Source organism: Bos indicus, chromosome 4, assembly GCF_029378745.1.
Source record: "Bos indicus isolate NIAB-ARS_2022 breed Sahiwal x Tharparkar chromosome 4, NIAB-ARS_B.indTharparkar_mat_pri_1.0, whole genome shotgun sequence".
Taxonomy (NCBI): domain Eukaryota; kingdom Metazoa; phylum Chordata; class Mammalia; order Artiodactyla; family Bovidae; genus Bos; species Bos indicus.
The window spans coordinates 52,928,110-52,943,721 of NC_091763.1; the positions used below are offsets into that span (position 1 = coordinate 52,928,110).

General features: G+C 36.6%; 1 long non-coding RNA gene across 2 annotated transcripts in view; it reads left to right on the forward strand.

Moving 5' to 3' along the window:
- Positions 1 to 15,612, forward strand: part of LOC139182712 (uncharacterized) — a 72,458-nt gene that overhangs the window by 30,120 nt on the left and 26,726 nt on the right. For both annotated transcript variants that reach the window (XR_011566241.1, XR_011566242.1), the window contains exon 3: positions 14,733 to 14,878. This is a non-coding gene — a long non-coding RNA (uncharacterized lncRNA). The remainder of the gene's footprint in view (positions 1 to 14,732; positions 14,879 to 15,612) is intronic.

Sequence of the window (15,612 nt, forward strand, 5' to 3'; positions counted from 1 at the left end):
CTCCTGTGAGCCATTAACCCAATTTCCCTCTGTCTCCTCCAGTCCTGAGTTCCCAGGTGGCAAACAATACCAACTTTTCTTCCTCATGATGATTTCCAGAAGTGAACTAAGGAAATCCAGAACATACTGCCTTCTTAGGAAACATGATGCCAGAGTTACTAGAAAAAAGATGAAAAGCAAGTCAAAGTGATTATTTGATGTCATGTAAAAAACGTTGTCCTGAGTTTATTACAACCTTTAACAATTGAATATGGCCTCACTCAAAAGCTGAATCTGTTAAATCAATAGAAGGAAGAATAAAATATGTCCTTAACCACTGAATGTGTTTATTTATAAGCAATAACCAGTTTGATTAAATTTTAGCATAAATTTACTAGCTGCTCTTGTTACCCAGTAATTTAGTCATGTAATTAGTCAAGTTAATTGTTCAAACAGTTTTGACTAAATAAATCAATTTATAGATGTACTGGATATGTGAAAGTAATGTAGTAAAGGCTAGTGAGTAACCTTAGAAAGAAAAGCAAGACAATAGATCCCTTATCTAGGATAGAATGAGTTGACTTAATCAGATCATTGTTCTGTCATTTCATTACTGAAAATAGATTTAGTTATAACAGAAAAAGAGTTATTAGGTTATGAGTCTAAAGACCGAGCTATGGTCCTTGGTTATCCTCTTGACTTGGTCATGTTAGACAAAGGATGTGTATAGTTTCTGGTCCTCATCTTTGTTATAAAAGCATTATGCTTGTTAGATCATCTTATTCTCACTATATTTGGATATGATGCTAGGTCTGAATATGTGTCCCAAAGGACAATACAAATAGGAAGCTAGATTTTAAGTCACTAAATTTCAATGAATATGTATTATTAATTAATAGCATTGTTATTAGCATTTCATAATGCAGATAAAAATGGAATATGATTATAACTAAGCGAAATCTGAAATGATTACCAAAAGCACATTTGCTACTACACAGTACATTAACAGAATTTCTCTTGTTAAAGCTAATCCCCATAAAGTATTTTTAATAATGGCCTGGATTTTCAATGACCCTGTTTTACAGCAAAATAATTGAAATTTAAATTAAGCTTATAACAATAACCTTAGGAGATATGTATAACAACAGTCTATATATCTTTGTTTTACTTGGCATTAATTTTAAAATTAAGCTTTTTTTAAACATTTAGTTTCATAATATGTTAAAACATGTACAAATGGGACTTTGTTACTTAAGAAATGGGGTGAAATATGTTGTTTAGTAGGTAAATTTAAGATACTTTTTGGAAACCTGTTTTTTGGATATTGTGTATTTAATTTGGCAGAATAAAAGGTAATGAATTTAGTTAGATGTAGTGATGAATAAAGGCTAAAATATCTCAAATGTTTAAAGAGTTCTATAGTGCAGACTATTCTGATAGTTAATGGCACCCCACTCCAGTACTCTTGCCTGGAAAAATCCCATGGACGGAGGAGCTTGGTAGGCTTCAGTCCGTGGGATCACAAAGAGTCGGACACGACTGAGCGACTTCACTTTCACTTTTCTCTTTCATGCATTGGAGAAGGAAATGGCAACCCACTCCAGTGTTCTTGCCTGGAGAATCCCAGGGACGGGGAGCCTGGTGGGCTGGCGTCTATGGGGTCGCACAGAGTCGGACACGACTGAAGTGACTTAGCACAACTATGTGAAGATTGGCAAAAATGTATCAGACATCTTGTACTGATTTATTGCATCATTCACTAATTCAACAAATATTTAATGACAAAACTGTAAGGTGTATATATTAGATAAAGCTTGGAGTTTGGAGATTAATATTCTAGTTTTATCATTTATTAATTTAACCCAGTATTTCACTGACCTCATTTTTCTCTACCTTTATTAATAATCTCTAACTTATATGGTTGCTGCGGAGAAGGCAATGGCACCCCGCTCCAGTACTCTTGTTTGGAAAATCCCATGGATGGAGGAGCCTGATAGGCTCCAGTCCATGGGGTCGCGAAGAGTTGGGCACAACTGAAGCGACTTAGCAGCAGCAGCAGCAACTTATATGGTTGCTGCAGGGATTAAGAGGAGTAACACATTAAATCAGGACAAAATAAAGTTTGTTGAAATAAATTATCATTTCCTCTATCCTGTGGTACAACAGGCACTGTATTAGGGTGTGAAATATCATCCTTGCCCTTAAATCTCAAAAGGAGTACATGGGATTATTTATTTTGAGTGTGGGAGAGAAGAGGAGCAGTGTAATGATGTCAATAAAATGAAAATTACTTTGAGAGTCCACATTAATTGTGGAGATGAAGAATTCTCCAGATTGAGGTACGTTTTGACCTAGATTTTAAAGTAGAAATGAAATTATTCATATCAGAGGGCAGAGAGAGAAATATTACCAGGAAAGAGAAACAGCATGTGAAAGGTACAAAGTTGGGAGAGTGGTTGAAATAACCAGGAAGAAGTGAAAAATTTAGTTTAGCACAGTGTATTTTAGCAGAATGATACAAGATAGTACAGAAAATGAGTGTGTGCCTATTATAAGACCTTTGTATGGTGATCTAAAGAATTTAAAATTTATCCTTTAGGTTAGCCTAAAACTAAAAGAGATGCTTTTGGCAGGACTAGTTTTGCCTTAAGGGATGTTATTTAAGCAATACAGTGGAGGATGAAAGGATAGGAGTGAGACTCTTATAACCAAAATATGAAAAAGGAAATTGATGTACAGGCAAGGAGACATTAGCATAGAGGAAGTAGTTGAGAATCCATGAGGATGTCTGTGATAATCTTCGAAGAATAAGTAGAAAGGAGTAGAAAAGGAGTAAAGACAGAATCCTATGGATGAACAATACTTTAGGAGTTCAAGGATGTGACAGATGAAATGAGATAGATTGTCTGGGAAGAAAATTTGGAAAGCGTCAAGGTGGATGAGAATTAAACATCTCCATCTTCTGCGACAGGCACAGAGAAGGCAAGTGGTCCCATGGAGGAAAGCAATTTCTTTGCTATTCACCATGCTTATTTACTGATTATTAATTCATGGATCTGATTTAATTATTGTCACATTAAGTGTGAGGCACAAAGTCTTCAATGACCTTCAATTTCTTCTAGAAATTAGAAGCTAAGAAAGCTTCAAAGGTTTGCCTGAGATCACACAGCTGCGTGAGGAAAGTAGAGCAGCAGAAGGACAGTAAGTTAAGTGAGCTCTTCCACAAATTTTATTTTCTCTGTAAAGACAGGAACCTAGAAAAAGAGAATTCAAGGATAGGATATATGTTGGGAACAGGCTAACTAGAAAGTGTGAAAGGGACTTTTCCAGAGAAAGTAAAATTGTTTCTGGACACTGTGGAGGTGGGAAGCTCTGACCTCAGAAGTAGTTCCAATTTTCATAACTGTGGTTTTCTGCAGTAGTGTTTGCATTGTGAGAGCAGGAACAGACAATACACTCATGAACCTTGTATTTTATCTGTTTTGCTCTGATGGGGGATTTCCATGGACTCTTTAGATCAAGGTCATAACATGAAATACTTATAGGAGTTTGCTGGCTAACTAAAATTTGAGGCACTTGGCCATTGGCCCCCTGGGAAAGATGGAGCTGTGAAGAACTGGAAATTTAAATAACCCTGCAAGTTATTGCTGTGAGAAAGTCTGGGTCACAAGATATAAGATCTTCAAAATTTGCAAAAGAGAACAAAAATGCACATTTTAACAAAAAGGCTTATTTAAAAATATTTTCTCTTTTAAAAAAGTATGCTTCATAAATAACCTCCAGTCCTAGTTTGTGACTTGTAGTTGAAGTGACACTCCTTGTGAACTTAAAAAAAAGCTAATCATATGTAAAATTCAACAAATGTTTTCAGTGTCATATAGTACCTTCATATGTTAGTCCTACCAGAATAAAGTTTCGTCCAAGATTTGGATACCATTCAGAAAATATTTAAAGAAGTTTGCTTCGTGACTTGACTGTAACCAAACCTGAATCCAGAGACCATTTGGGAGTTGGGATGTCATCATAGTTTCTGTTATGTTTCCTGTATTCTGGTAAATCACATTGAAATGGGAAGACGTAACTAGTCAAAATTTTCCCATACTCTGCATAGTGACAGTCTTCTGGGAGGCCTAGGGAAAAACATATTTTAAAACAACTGAAATTTTAGCTTGACATTTCTCAAAACTTTTTTCCTATATGAGTAATAAAAAGCTGAATATATTATACAAGATAACACTGAGACAAGATTAATAAAATATTTTTCTCATCTTCTACATGCATGCCCCTTATGCTATATACTGGAAACACAGAGGTTCAAATCATCTTTCCCTGGGACTTAAAATAGTAGAAAAAGCACAGATCAGAACTGAACATTCTCTAAGTCTTGTCACTTGCATACGAATGTATTCAGATGACATAGCACTACTTAGAGTAAATCTGGAGCAGAAATAACTCTGGCTTCTGACTGATTTCAGTTTCACTCGTTCCTGGTTTAGAGATAATAGATTAGTATTAAATGGAAATAAGTCAAGGTCATGGTTTTTTGGTCATAAGTGAAATTCATCAGCCTCAGCCTTTTTTCCTATATCTCCTCTGACTTCTGCTGAAACTTTTTCTATTCAGATGACTTATGTGGAGAATTTGAGTAGTATTTCTGTAGTAGGCTTCAATATGATATTCACGGTCCTTAGTAAGAAAATTACACTACCTGTCAAATTGATGTTCAAATGCTACCATGCCTTTATGGGACAGCTTTCCTCTCCTTTGATATTATATGTTTCCAATAGAGCAGACAGATTTGTTTCAAGTTGAGATGAGACATTCATTATTAACTCTAAATGGTTTCATTGGCTGATTAGTTTGCTCTCCAGTCAAGTTCTGAACACTCACATTTCTTTTAACTGTTTTTGATCCACTAATAATTTCTTTTCTAATAGCTTCAATTTTTCTATCTTCCTATGTCTGGAAAGCATTTTTTATTTCCTTATTTAGCAGAGAGAAAATGGCACTTCCTGACCTTCATCTTCCCTTTATCTATGTGGGGATAACAATTATAGACTGAGGAGTTTTGTTTTGTTTGTTTTTTTCTAAGACACATAGGTTTTTGGCCAAAAACAACATCTGTGCTTGTAATAAAACATGACTAAAGATCCCTTTTATATAACCTGGAGAAAGACAGTGACATAGATGGTGGGAAAGGGGTGTTCTTAAAAGTTTTGGGGCAACACAATGTCATGCTGTCAGGAAGGGTTGTTCAGGCATCCTCAGGCTGGTGGCGGTGTGGTGATAACTCATGTATGGCAGACAGATCTATGACCATCTAAATTGACCAAGGTTTGAGCTATGGTAGAGGTAAGGCCCAGGACAGAGTGTCCAGAAGAACTCCATTTGATGTGAATAGATGTCAGGCATGACTAGTACAGTGAGCTATGAATTCTGTTTGGCAGGGTTCTCTTTACTACCCTTTGATGGTTGTGTGAACTTGGGAATGTTATTAACATTCTGTGACTCAATATTCTAATTTGCATAATGATAATATCTGTCACAAAAAAATCCTTAGAAGTGTAAGGGTGAGAAACAAAATGTCATTTAAAGTCACAAATATTTATAGATGCTTCTGTCTTCTAAGGGCATATACTTTTTTCCCTTAAAAAAGTTTCTCCTTTTGCCATTTGGTTGGGGAAAAAAATGAACATGAGGGTGTGTGGGAAAGCCAGGATTCTATAGTAAGGCCATGAATGCTAAACTGCTCCACATGATAAAGTAAAAAATTTGAAAGTTCTGGAAGGAAGTGAGGGACCTGGGAGAATCTGAATCATGAAGAATCCAGAAACTGGCGTGTAGAATGGGTGTAGAAGCTGTGGTCAATGAAAACAAATGAGAGCAAAATATATGTGCTCAGATTCAGACTCTGACTCCAGGCTGCCTCATTTTTACTTTTTATTAGCTCTGTGAACTTTGAGCAAGTTTATTAGGTTTTCTGTACCTTAGTTTCCTCACCCATAAAATGAGAATTACAATAAAATACTTCATAGAATTGCTGTGAAAATTAAATAAATTGATATGGAAAGAGTGGAGATCCATGCTTGGAACATAGTGTTAGATGTGGTGCATAATATATTTTCCCAAAGTCTAAATTATTAAATTTAGAATGATATCATGGTGATTGGGAGTAGGGAAGGGGATGGTGGTAAGATAAGATGTAAGGGATGGTTTCAACAAGATGGTTCAGAGGAGGTGAACTCTCCTGACCTGAGTAAACTCAAAATCCTGTGTTATTCCTAATCTTTTGTCAGATAATGGTTGCATCAAACCATGGAGACACATATGTCAATGACAAAAAACAATTGTCAGAAACAATGCGGCCTGAATCTAGACCTGCACTGACCAATAGAAACATAATATGAACCACAAATATAATTTTAATTTTTGAGAGCCACATTTCAAAAAGTAAAAAGACAAATGACTTTAAATAAATATTTATATAATACCATATACAAAAATTTATGATTTCAACGTATAATCAATATAAAAGTTATTAAAAGTATAATTTATATTCTTTTCTATGTGCCAGGTCTTCCAAATATGGTGTGTGTTTAAATTTACAGCACATTCTCAATTCAGCCTAGGCATATTTTTGGTGTTAGGTAGCCACAAGTGGCTATTGGCTATTATACTGGACAGCACAGAGCTCAATTAAGGAATAGAAACACACAGATGTCATTAAGTACATAAAAGATCTATTGCTAAATTTTCTTCCATCAACAGAGCTTTCAGCCCCTACACACTCATCGTTTGGGTTTAAAAGGATACAGTAGACACATTAAGACTACGTTTCTCATCCTTAGAACAGATAAATTCTGAGGTAAGCACCCCATTCTATGTTTTATTCCAGTTACATTTATATACAACTGAGTTGAATTCACTTGAAGCATCAAGGAATGCACATGTTAGCACAAGTAAAGATCTGATCACATTTAAATATGCCTTCACTAATCCAACATTCAGAAAATGAAGATCATGGCATCTGGTCCCATCACTTCATGGGAAATAGATGGGGAAATAGTGGAAACAGTGTCAGACTTTATTTTTTTGGGCTCCAAAATCACTACAGATGGTGACTGCAGCCATGAAATTAAAAGACACTTACTCCTTGGAAGGAAAGTTATGACCAACCTAGATAGCATATTCAAAAGCAGAGACATTACTTTGCCAACAAAGGTCTGTCTAGTCAAGGCTATGGTTTTTCCTGTGGTCATGTATGGATGTGAGAGTTGGACTGTGAAGAAGGCTGAGCGCCAAAGAATTGATGCTTTTGAACTGTGGTGTTGGAGAAGACTCTTGAGAGTCCCTTGGACTGCAAGGAGATCCAACCAGTCCATTCTGAAGGAGATCAGCCCTGGGATTTCTTTGGAAGGAATGATGCTAAAGCTGAAACTCCAATACTTTGGCCACCTCATGCGAAGAGTTGACTCATTGGAAAAGACTCTGATGCTGGGAGGGATTGGGGGCAGGTGGAGAAGGGGACGACAGAGGATGAGATGGCTGGATGGCATCACTGACTCGATGGACGTGAGTCTGGGTGAACTCCGGGAGTTGGTGATGGACAGGGAGGCCTGGCGTGCTGCAATTCATGGGGTCGCAAAGTATAGGACACGACTGAGCGACTGAACTGAACTGAACTGAATCCAAAGTTGTAAAATCTTTGTAAATCTGCTTCCCTAAACTTGGGATACTGTGAGAAACTATTAGAAAATTGCAACCTTATCCTCAGAAACTGTACATGTTAAAAGAATGAATATTCAACAAAAGTCTATCAATGACCATAGTACAAAGTAAATACTAAAGAATTTTTAAACCAAGTAGTAATAAATATTCTTGTGAAAAAATCTAGGTTTGCCAAAGACTATTTCTTGTTAAAGAAAGATACTTTATAACATGCCCAATTATTTATTATATGATATTTGTGCAAATCTTTATAATTGTACAAAGTCCCTTGTCCTTCACTATCTCCTGGAGTTTGCTCCATGGTGGACATGAGTTTGAGCAAACTCCAGAAGATAGTGAAGGACAGGGAAGCCTGGTATGTTACAGTCCACGGGGTCGCAAAGAATTGGACACAATTTAGTGACTGAACAACAACTACCAATCCTAAAATGTGCCTGTCTAAATTTATCCAAAATAGATCAGAAGAATCCATTTGAATTTGTTGTTCTACCTAAATAACATTAGATTTTATATCTAAATACCAACAGTTCTCAATACACATGTGATGATATGTGTATATACAAATTAGTTATAAGAAACTTTAAAAAATATTTAACTGAGCTCCTTTTAGGCAGAAATTATGTTTCAAGAGAATACTGAAGTACAAACATAGGTTATACTATGTAAGATTAGCACCCCAGCTAATCAATCAAAATGAGGAATAGGAATATGTAGTAAGCCACGTTATCCGAAAACTACAAGAGTCCTTTCAGGACAGCTGACCTAAATCCAAAGATTAAATAACCAATTAAAAATCTTACAATTATTATCAGAATCAAGAATAAGCCTATATTTCTTACCTAGTCTCTCTAGTGATTTTCCAAGTATGTTATTACTACTTGTAATAGAGTGACTAATTTTGTTCAAAGGAATTGATCATCTGGAAAGTTAAGGAGAAACAGTTGTAAACAGTCTCTGTTCAAAACAAATGCAACTCTTTGGTCATTGTTTCTGTTTATTTCTATGTTTATGGAAATGCCTGTTAAATAAGATAATGTATATAAAGCCCTTAGCAAAATGCCTGGTCCATAGTTAACACTTGATGAACTATTATTTTCATCATTGTCAGCCTTGCATTGGACTTTTCTACATCAGAGATGTATGAATGATAATACTCACATGCACAGATCTTCAATCCTGAAGGACAATGCATATCTATTTGTGAAATAATCTAAAGCCCTGTAATGGGTGTCATTAAATCTTGTCTACCTGAGGCAGTATAAATCATTCGGGTAAATGAACCAATTAAAAACCAATTACCAACACTGTCTGATGATGGAAGGTTGAGGAATGGAGGGAAAGGCTGATACGGCCTCCCTGAAGCTGGTAGGAAGGCTCTACCCCTGAGGATCCAGGGAATGGATTTGACAAGATGGTTAGATTGTGGCTGTTCTTCTCAGAGCCGTTAACTCCTGCATTTCTTTTAAAAACAAATACATGCTGGCTAGCTACAAAAATGAACTGCATTGAGCAAGTGACCCTGTGCATGATGGCTCTCTATTTGGTATTTTATTCATTTGGTTTGAAATTTACTTGGAGCCAATAATTATCCTTTGAAAATCATCTGAATTTGGGTCTCTGATTTAAGATTCTTCAAATCAGTATATCAGTATAAGCCATATAATTATGACTTCTTTTTCAAGGTGAGAAAATTTATTTAAATCAGATAGGCAGTCTTAATGGAAGCTGAAATCACCATTTCAGTGGCAAATTTATTTGATACAGTTGAGAGAAAATTGAACAGACATTCTGGGGTGGTTGTTTTACAATAGGCCAATAATTCATTGCTTCAAATAGATTTTTAATTTTTCATGCATATTTTCAATGGCACAAAACTCATTCATATACTGGCTATAAATAAGTGTGGAAATCATTTTTTGTTATCATATGTAAGAAAATCAGGTCAATGTTTTCCCTTCATGTATATAAAAAAGAAAACTTTAGTCTGCTTTATTATTGATATGTAGTTCTAAGGTCCTATGCTTTTATCTGTACTCTCTCCATTTCCAGTCATTGTAACACAATGGCAATAGAAAAACTCTGCCTGGGTTTGTCTCCTCCATTGGGTGTTTCTTCACTTTACACAACTGGATCCTTAATGTGCATGTATTGCCTCTCAACACTGCATTTTATTAGCATCCTAATAATGAAAACAGTTCCTCTAAGGCAGTGGCTCTTAATCTTTAACCCACATTGGAATCATTTAGGGTGCTATTTTAAGGATGTTTCTTTCACTCAGCAGAGATTTTGATGAGTCCAGCCTGGGACCCAGCAATGTGCTCTTCAGCAGTTAGTCATTCTAAGAGTATATGATGCAGAGGTCTGATGGTTGTGCTGTGCTGTGCTCTGCTTAGTCGCTCAGTCGTGTCCAGCTCTTTGCATCCTATGGACTGTAGCCTGCCAGGCTCCTCCATCCATGGGGATTCTTCAGGCAAGAATACTAGAGTGGGTTTCCATTCCCTTCTCCAGGAGATCTTCCTGACCCAGGTATCAAGCCCAGGTATCCTGCATTGCAGGATTTTTACCATTTGAATCACCAGGGAAGCCCAAGAATACTGGAGTGGGTAGTCTATTCCTTCTTCAGTGGAACCTCCCAACCTAGGAATCGAATCAGGGTCTCCTGCATTGCTGGTGGATTCTTTACCAACTGAGCCACCAGGAAAGCCCTGTCTGATGGTTACTTATACAAAAATATTGTCCCTAAACAAGTCCATTCTGGCTTAAAGTAGCAAATCTACTTGGTATTTGTTACCTTCTCTGACCACACAGTTTAGATTATCATTCTTATCTAAATTGACCACGCCAATCATCCATTAGTCAGTGGAATTTGGTCTGGTTGTTGAAAACATGCATTCTACTCTTACACTGTTTTCACCAGAACTCTCAGTTGCAAGTGTAAGAAACCCATTTGAATAAGCTTAAATGCAGAAAGAAATTTATTTGAAAGGTACCAAGATATCTTAAGGAGTTCATGATGCTCAAACTACTGCACAATTGCACTCATCTCACACGCTAGTAAAGTAATGCTCAAAATTCTCCAAGCCAGGCTTCAGCAGTACGTGAATTGTGAACTTCCCAGATGTTCAAGCTGGTTTTAGAAAAGGCAGAGGAACCAGGGATCAAATTGCCAACATCCGCTGGATCATGGAAAAAGCAAGAGAGTTCCAGAAAAACATCTATTTCTGCTTTATTGACTATGCCAAAGCCTTTGACTGTGTGGATCACAAGAAACTGTGGAAAATTCTGAAAGAGATGGGAATACCAGACCACCTGACCTGACTCTTGAGAAACCTATATGCAGGTCAGGAAGCAACAGTTAGAACTGGACATGGAACAACAGACTGGTTCCAAATAGGAAAAGGAGTACGTCAAGGCTGTATATTGTCACCCTGCTTATTTAACTTATATGCAGAGTACATCATGAGAAACACTGGGCTGGAAGAAGCACAAGCTGGAATCAACATCACCTCAGATATGCAGATGACACCACCCTTATGGCACAAAGTGAAGAGGAAATAAAAAGCTTCTTGATGAAAGTGAAAGAGGAGAGTGAAAAAGTTGGCTTAAAGCTCAACATTCAGAAAACGAAGATCATGGCATCTGGTCCCATCACTTCATGGGAAATAGATGGGGAAATAGTGGAAACAGTGTCAGACTTTATTTTGGGGGGCTTCAAAATCACTGCAGATGGTGATTGCAGCCATGAAATTAAAAGACGCTTACTCCTTGGAAGGAAAGTTATGACCAACCTAGACAGCATATTGAAAAGCAGAGACATTACTTTGCCAACAAAGGTCCGTCTAGTCAAGGCTATGGTTTTTCCTGTGGTCATGTATGGATGTGAGAGTTGGACTGTGAAGAAAGCTGAGTGCCATAGAATTGATGCTTTTGAACTGTGGTGTTGGAGAAGACTCTTGAGAGTCCCTTGGACTTCAAGGAGATCCAACCAGTCCATTCTGAAGAAGATCAGCCCTGGGATTTCTTTGGAAGGAATGATGCTAAAGCTGAAACTCCAATACTTTGGCCACCTCATGTGAAGAGTTGACTCATTGGAAAAGACTCTGATGCTGGGAGGGATTGGGGGTACGAGGAGAAGGGGACGACAGAGGATGAGATGGCTGGATGGCATCACTGACTCGATGGACGTGAGTTTGAGTGAACTCCGGGAGTTGGTGATGGACAGGGAAGCATGGCGTGCTGTGATTCATGGGGTCACAAAGAGTCGGACACAACTGAGCAACTGAACTGAAGATATATAACCAAATTCAAGAAAGTTCAGGACTAATCTCCAGGACAACTGGTCTATCATATTGCTTTCCTCTTTATGTTGGCCTTACTTTCTTTTGGTTCAGACTGACATGGCAGAGTTTGGGAACATGGTAATGAGCCAATCTAGGGTTATATTTCTTATACATCTAGAAAGTACTAGGTAACATGACCTAGTACTAAGACCATGGACTAGTACCAGGACTAGGATCATGACCTATGGTCCAAAGTAAAAACCTCCAGAGAAGGGCTCTGACTGGCCTAGTTTGAGTCAGGTGTTCATTTCAGCTTTGAGGTATAAGGCCAGTAAGGCCATATTGTTTCCCATTCAAAACACAAGCTTGGACTCAGGGATGGGTCAAGTGTTTCACAAAAATCTTATGGGTCAAGTGTTTCACAAAAAACTAACAATTCTTCCCTCAGAGAAGAAGTGAATCCTGAGTAGCAATAGATGATCACTGTATTTTTTGCTACACAGGTATTATGAAAGTGTCCATTGTTTAATAGGTCCCTATTCTTATTGCCTGAATAAGAAGAACTAACATCCAGAGAATGGCCCAAGAAAGACATCTTTCTCCTGTTTTTGTACTTCAAAATTCTCTATTCTGCTCTCCATTTCTAACTCACTCACACTTGAACACACTCATACACACACATTTATGCAGTAATAAATTCAATGATGAATTCTAAAGCTTTCAGCATTCTAAATCCTTATCTGTCTACCTTATTTCACTTATGTTTTAATTAAAGGTATTAATTTAATTAAACATTCTCTGTCAAAATTAACTGCACATTTTGACAGAGAATGCTTCTCATTTTCTGTTTAAAAAATATCTTGAGAAGGATAGTTTCTATAAGCTTCCATCTTTTTATTCTTGTTGAGGTATAATTGATACATAACATGGCATAAGTTTAAAATGTACAATGTTGTATACGTATATATTGTGCAATGATTACCACAATAAGGTTACTTAACACATCCATCAACTCACATAGTTATCATTATTTTGTGTATTTGATGACAACTTTTGAGACTATCCTGTTAGCTACTTTCAAGCATACAATAGAGCATTGTTAACTATAGTTGCCATGATGTGCAATACATCCCCAGGACTTTTTCATTTATCACTGGAAGTTTGTACACTTAGACCAGCCTCACACATTTCCCCCACTCCACTCTTGCCCTTGGCAATCAACAATCTACTTTCTGTTCTATGGGTTTGGATTTTTTTTTTTTTTTGTAGATTTCACATATAAGGGAGATCTCTCCTTTGTCATAGATTAGTTGTCCATATGTGTTTGAGTATATTTCCAAGCTTTCAATTCTGTTTCATTGTTCTATGTGCCATTTAAAAAAATAATTTTCTTTCTTTCTTTCTTTTTGGCTGTGATGGATGGATCTTCATTACTGTGTGGGCTCTGGTTGCAACAAGCAGGGGCTACTCTTGAGTTGTGGTGTGTGGACTTTACATTGCAGTGACTTCTCTTCCTGCAGTGCACAGGCTTTAGGGCATGTGGGCTGCAGTAGTTGAGGCACTTGGACTTAGCAGTCGTGGCTCCCAGGCTCTAGAGTACATCAGTAGTTGTGGTGCATAGGCTTAGTTGCTCTATAGCATGTGGGATCATCCTGGATCAGGGATGGAACCCATATCTTCTGCATTGGAAGGCAGATTCTTTACTACTGAGATACCAGAGCCCCTGTTATGTGTATTTTTAAATGCCAGTACCATACTCTTTCAGTTACTATAGCTTTGTAGTATACTTGAAGTCAAGAAGTGTGATGATTCCATCTTTGATCTTCTTTTTCAATATTACTTTGGCTATTTAGGGTCTTTTATGGTTCCATATTGGAGAAGGCAATGGCAACCCACTCCAATACCCTTGCCTGGCAAATCCCATGGGTGGAGGAGCCTGGTAGGCTGCAGTCCATGGGGTCACTAGGAGTCGGACACAACTGAGCGACTTCACTTTCACTTTTCACTTTCATTCATTGGAGAAGGAAATGGCAACCCACTCCAGTGTTCTTGCCTGGAGAATCCCAGGGACGGGGGAGCCTGGTGGGCTGCTGTCTATGGGGTCGCACAGAGTCGGACATGACTGAAGTGACTTAGCAACAGCAGCAGCAGCATGGTTCCATATGAATTTTAGGATTTTTTTTCTATTTTTATAAAAAATATCTTTGGACTCTTGATAAGGATTGCATTGAATCTATAGATAGCTTGGAGTATTATGGACATTTCAATAATATATATTCTTTCAAATCATGAACACAAGATATCTTTCTATTTATCTGTGTCCTCTGTCTTCTTCAATTTCTTTCATCAATGTCTTAGAGTTTACAGTGTAGAGATCTTTTACCTCTGTGGTGAAATTTATTTTTAATTATTTTTATCATTTTTGCTTTTACTATAAATGAAATTATTTTCTTCTTTCTCTAGTTAATTGTTAGTGTATATAAATACAATAGAATTTTGAATGTTGATTTTGTATTCTGCCACTTTACTAAATTCCTTTATCAGTTGTAACAGTTAATTGGTGGAGTTTTTAGGGTTTTCTATTTATAAAATCATAACATCTGGAAATACAGATATTTTACTTCTTTCTTTCTGATTTGGATTTTTTTTTTCCTTTTTCTTTCCTGATTTCTCTGGCTAGGACTTCCAGGATTGTGTTGCAAAGAGTGCTGAGAATAATCATACTTGTTTTTTTCCTTATCTTAGAGGAAAATCTTTCAAGTTTTCACCATTGGATGTGATATTAGACTGAGAAGAACTGTTTTAGAAGAATGAGTTGCATTGGAGAGTGTTGGACAAATGCTATTTTATGCAAGAAGTCTCTTGGAAGATGATCAGATGGAAACTCAGAGGTAAGAGGTAAAAGAAAATACACTTTTCAGTGTGCTGCTTCTGAATCTCCTGTGAGATTTTTCTTGAATAATACATAATTTAAAGTGTAATTTGAATGTTTTTGGAATTTCATAGTTAATTAAATTAAATATATTAAGCCCAAGACAGTGCTCATATGTTTGGCGGTGTATCCATCATAGAGTTTTCTTTTTAAGAATCTCATAATCTTACTTAAGATCTTCTGAATCACTATTCACTATTTTACAATATATTCCACATTTTCCCTCTCAACATTTTTATTAACAATTTTCACTGTCTTCATTAGTTCCCCTTTGTTCAAATTTTTTGTCTTCATTCTTTTTTAAAGACATTTTAAAATGAGCTCAATATATCAGCCTTCTTAGTGTAATAATTAATTCTTTGCTTCCTCTCATTTATTAGTTGTCCTATTTTCTCTTCTGTTTCTGTCTTGCCCTGATATATTTTTTACACACTTTTTAATTCGTTTTTTCTTCTCATAATGTAGCAAGTCAATCTTTTTATTTGCTTATTTCTATTTGATTTGTTTTGCTCTTCTATTTATAAATATCTATCCTTTTGTTGGAAGGGGGTGAATGAAAATATATGGTAAAACTTACTATGATACTCTAATTTCGCTTGGCTTCTCTGTATTTTTTCACAGTGTTTAATTTCTCCTATTATAAAAGTGGTGCTTTGATCCTTTTATTTTGTGGTTTTTCTCATACACCCCAAG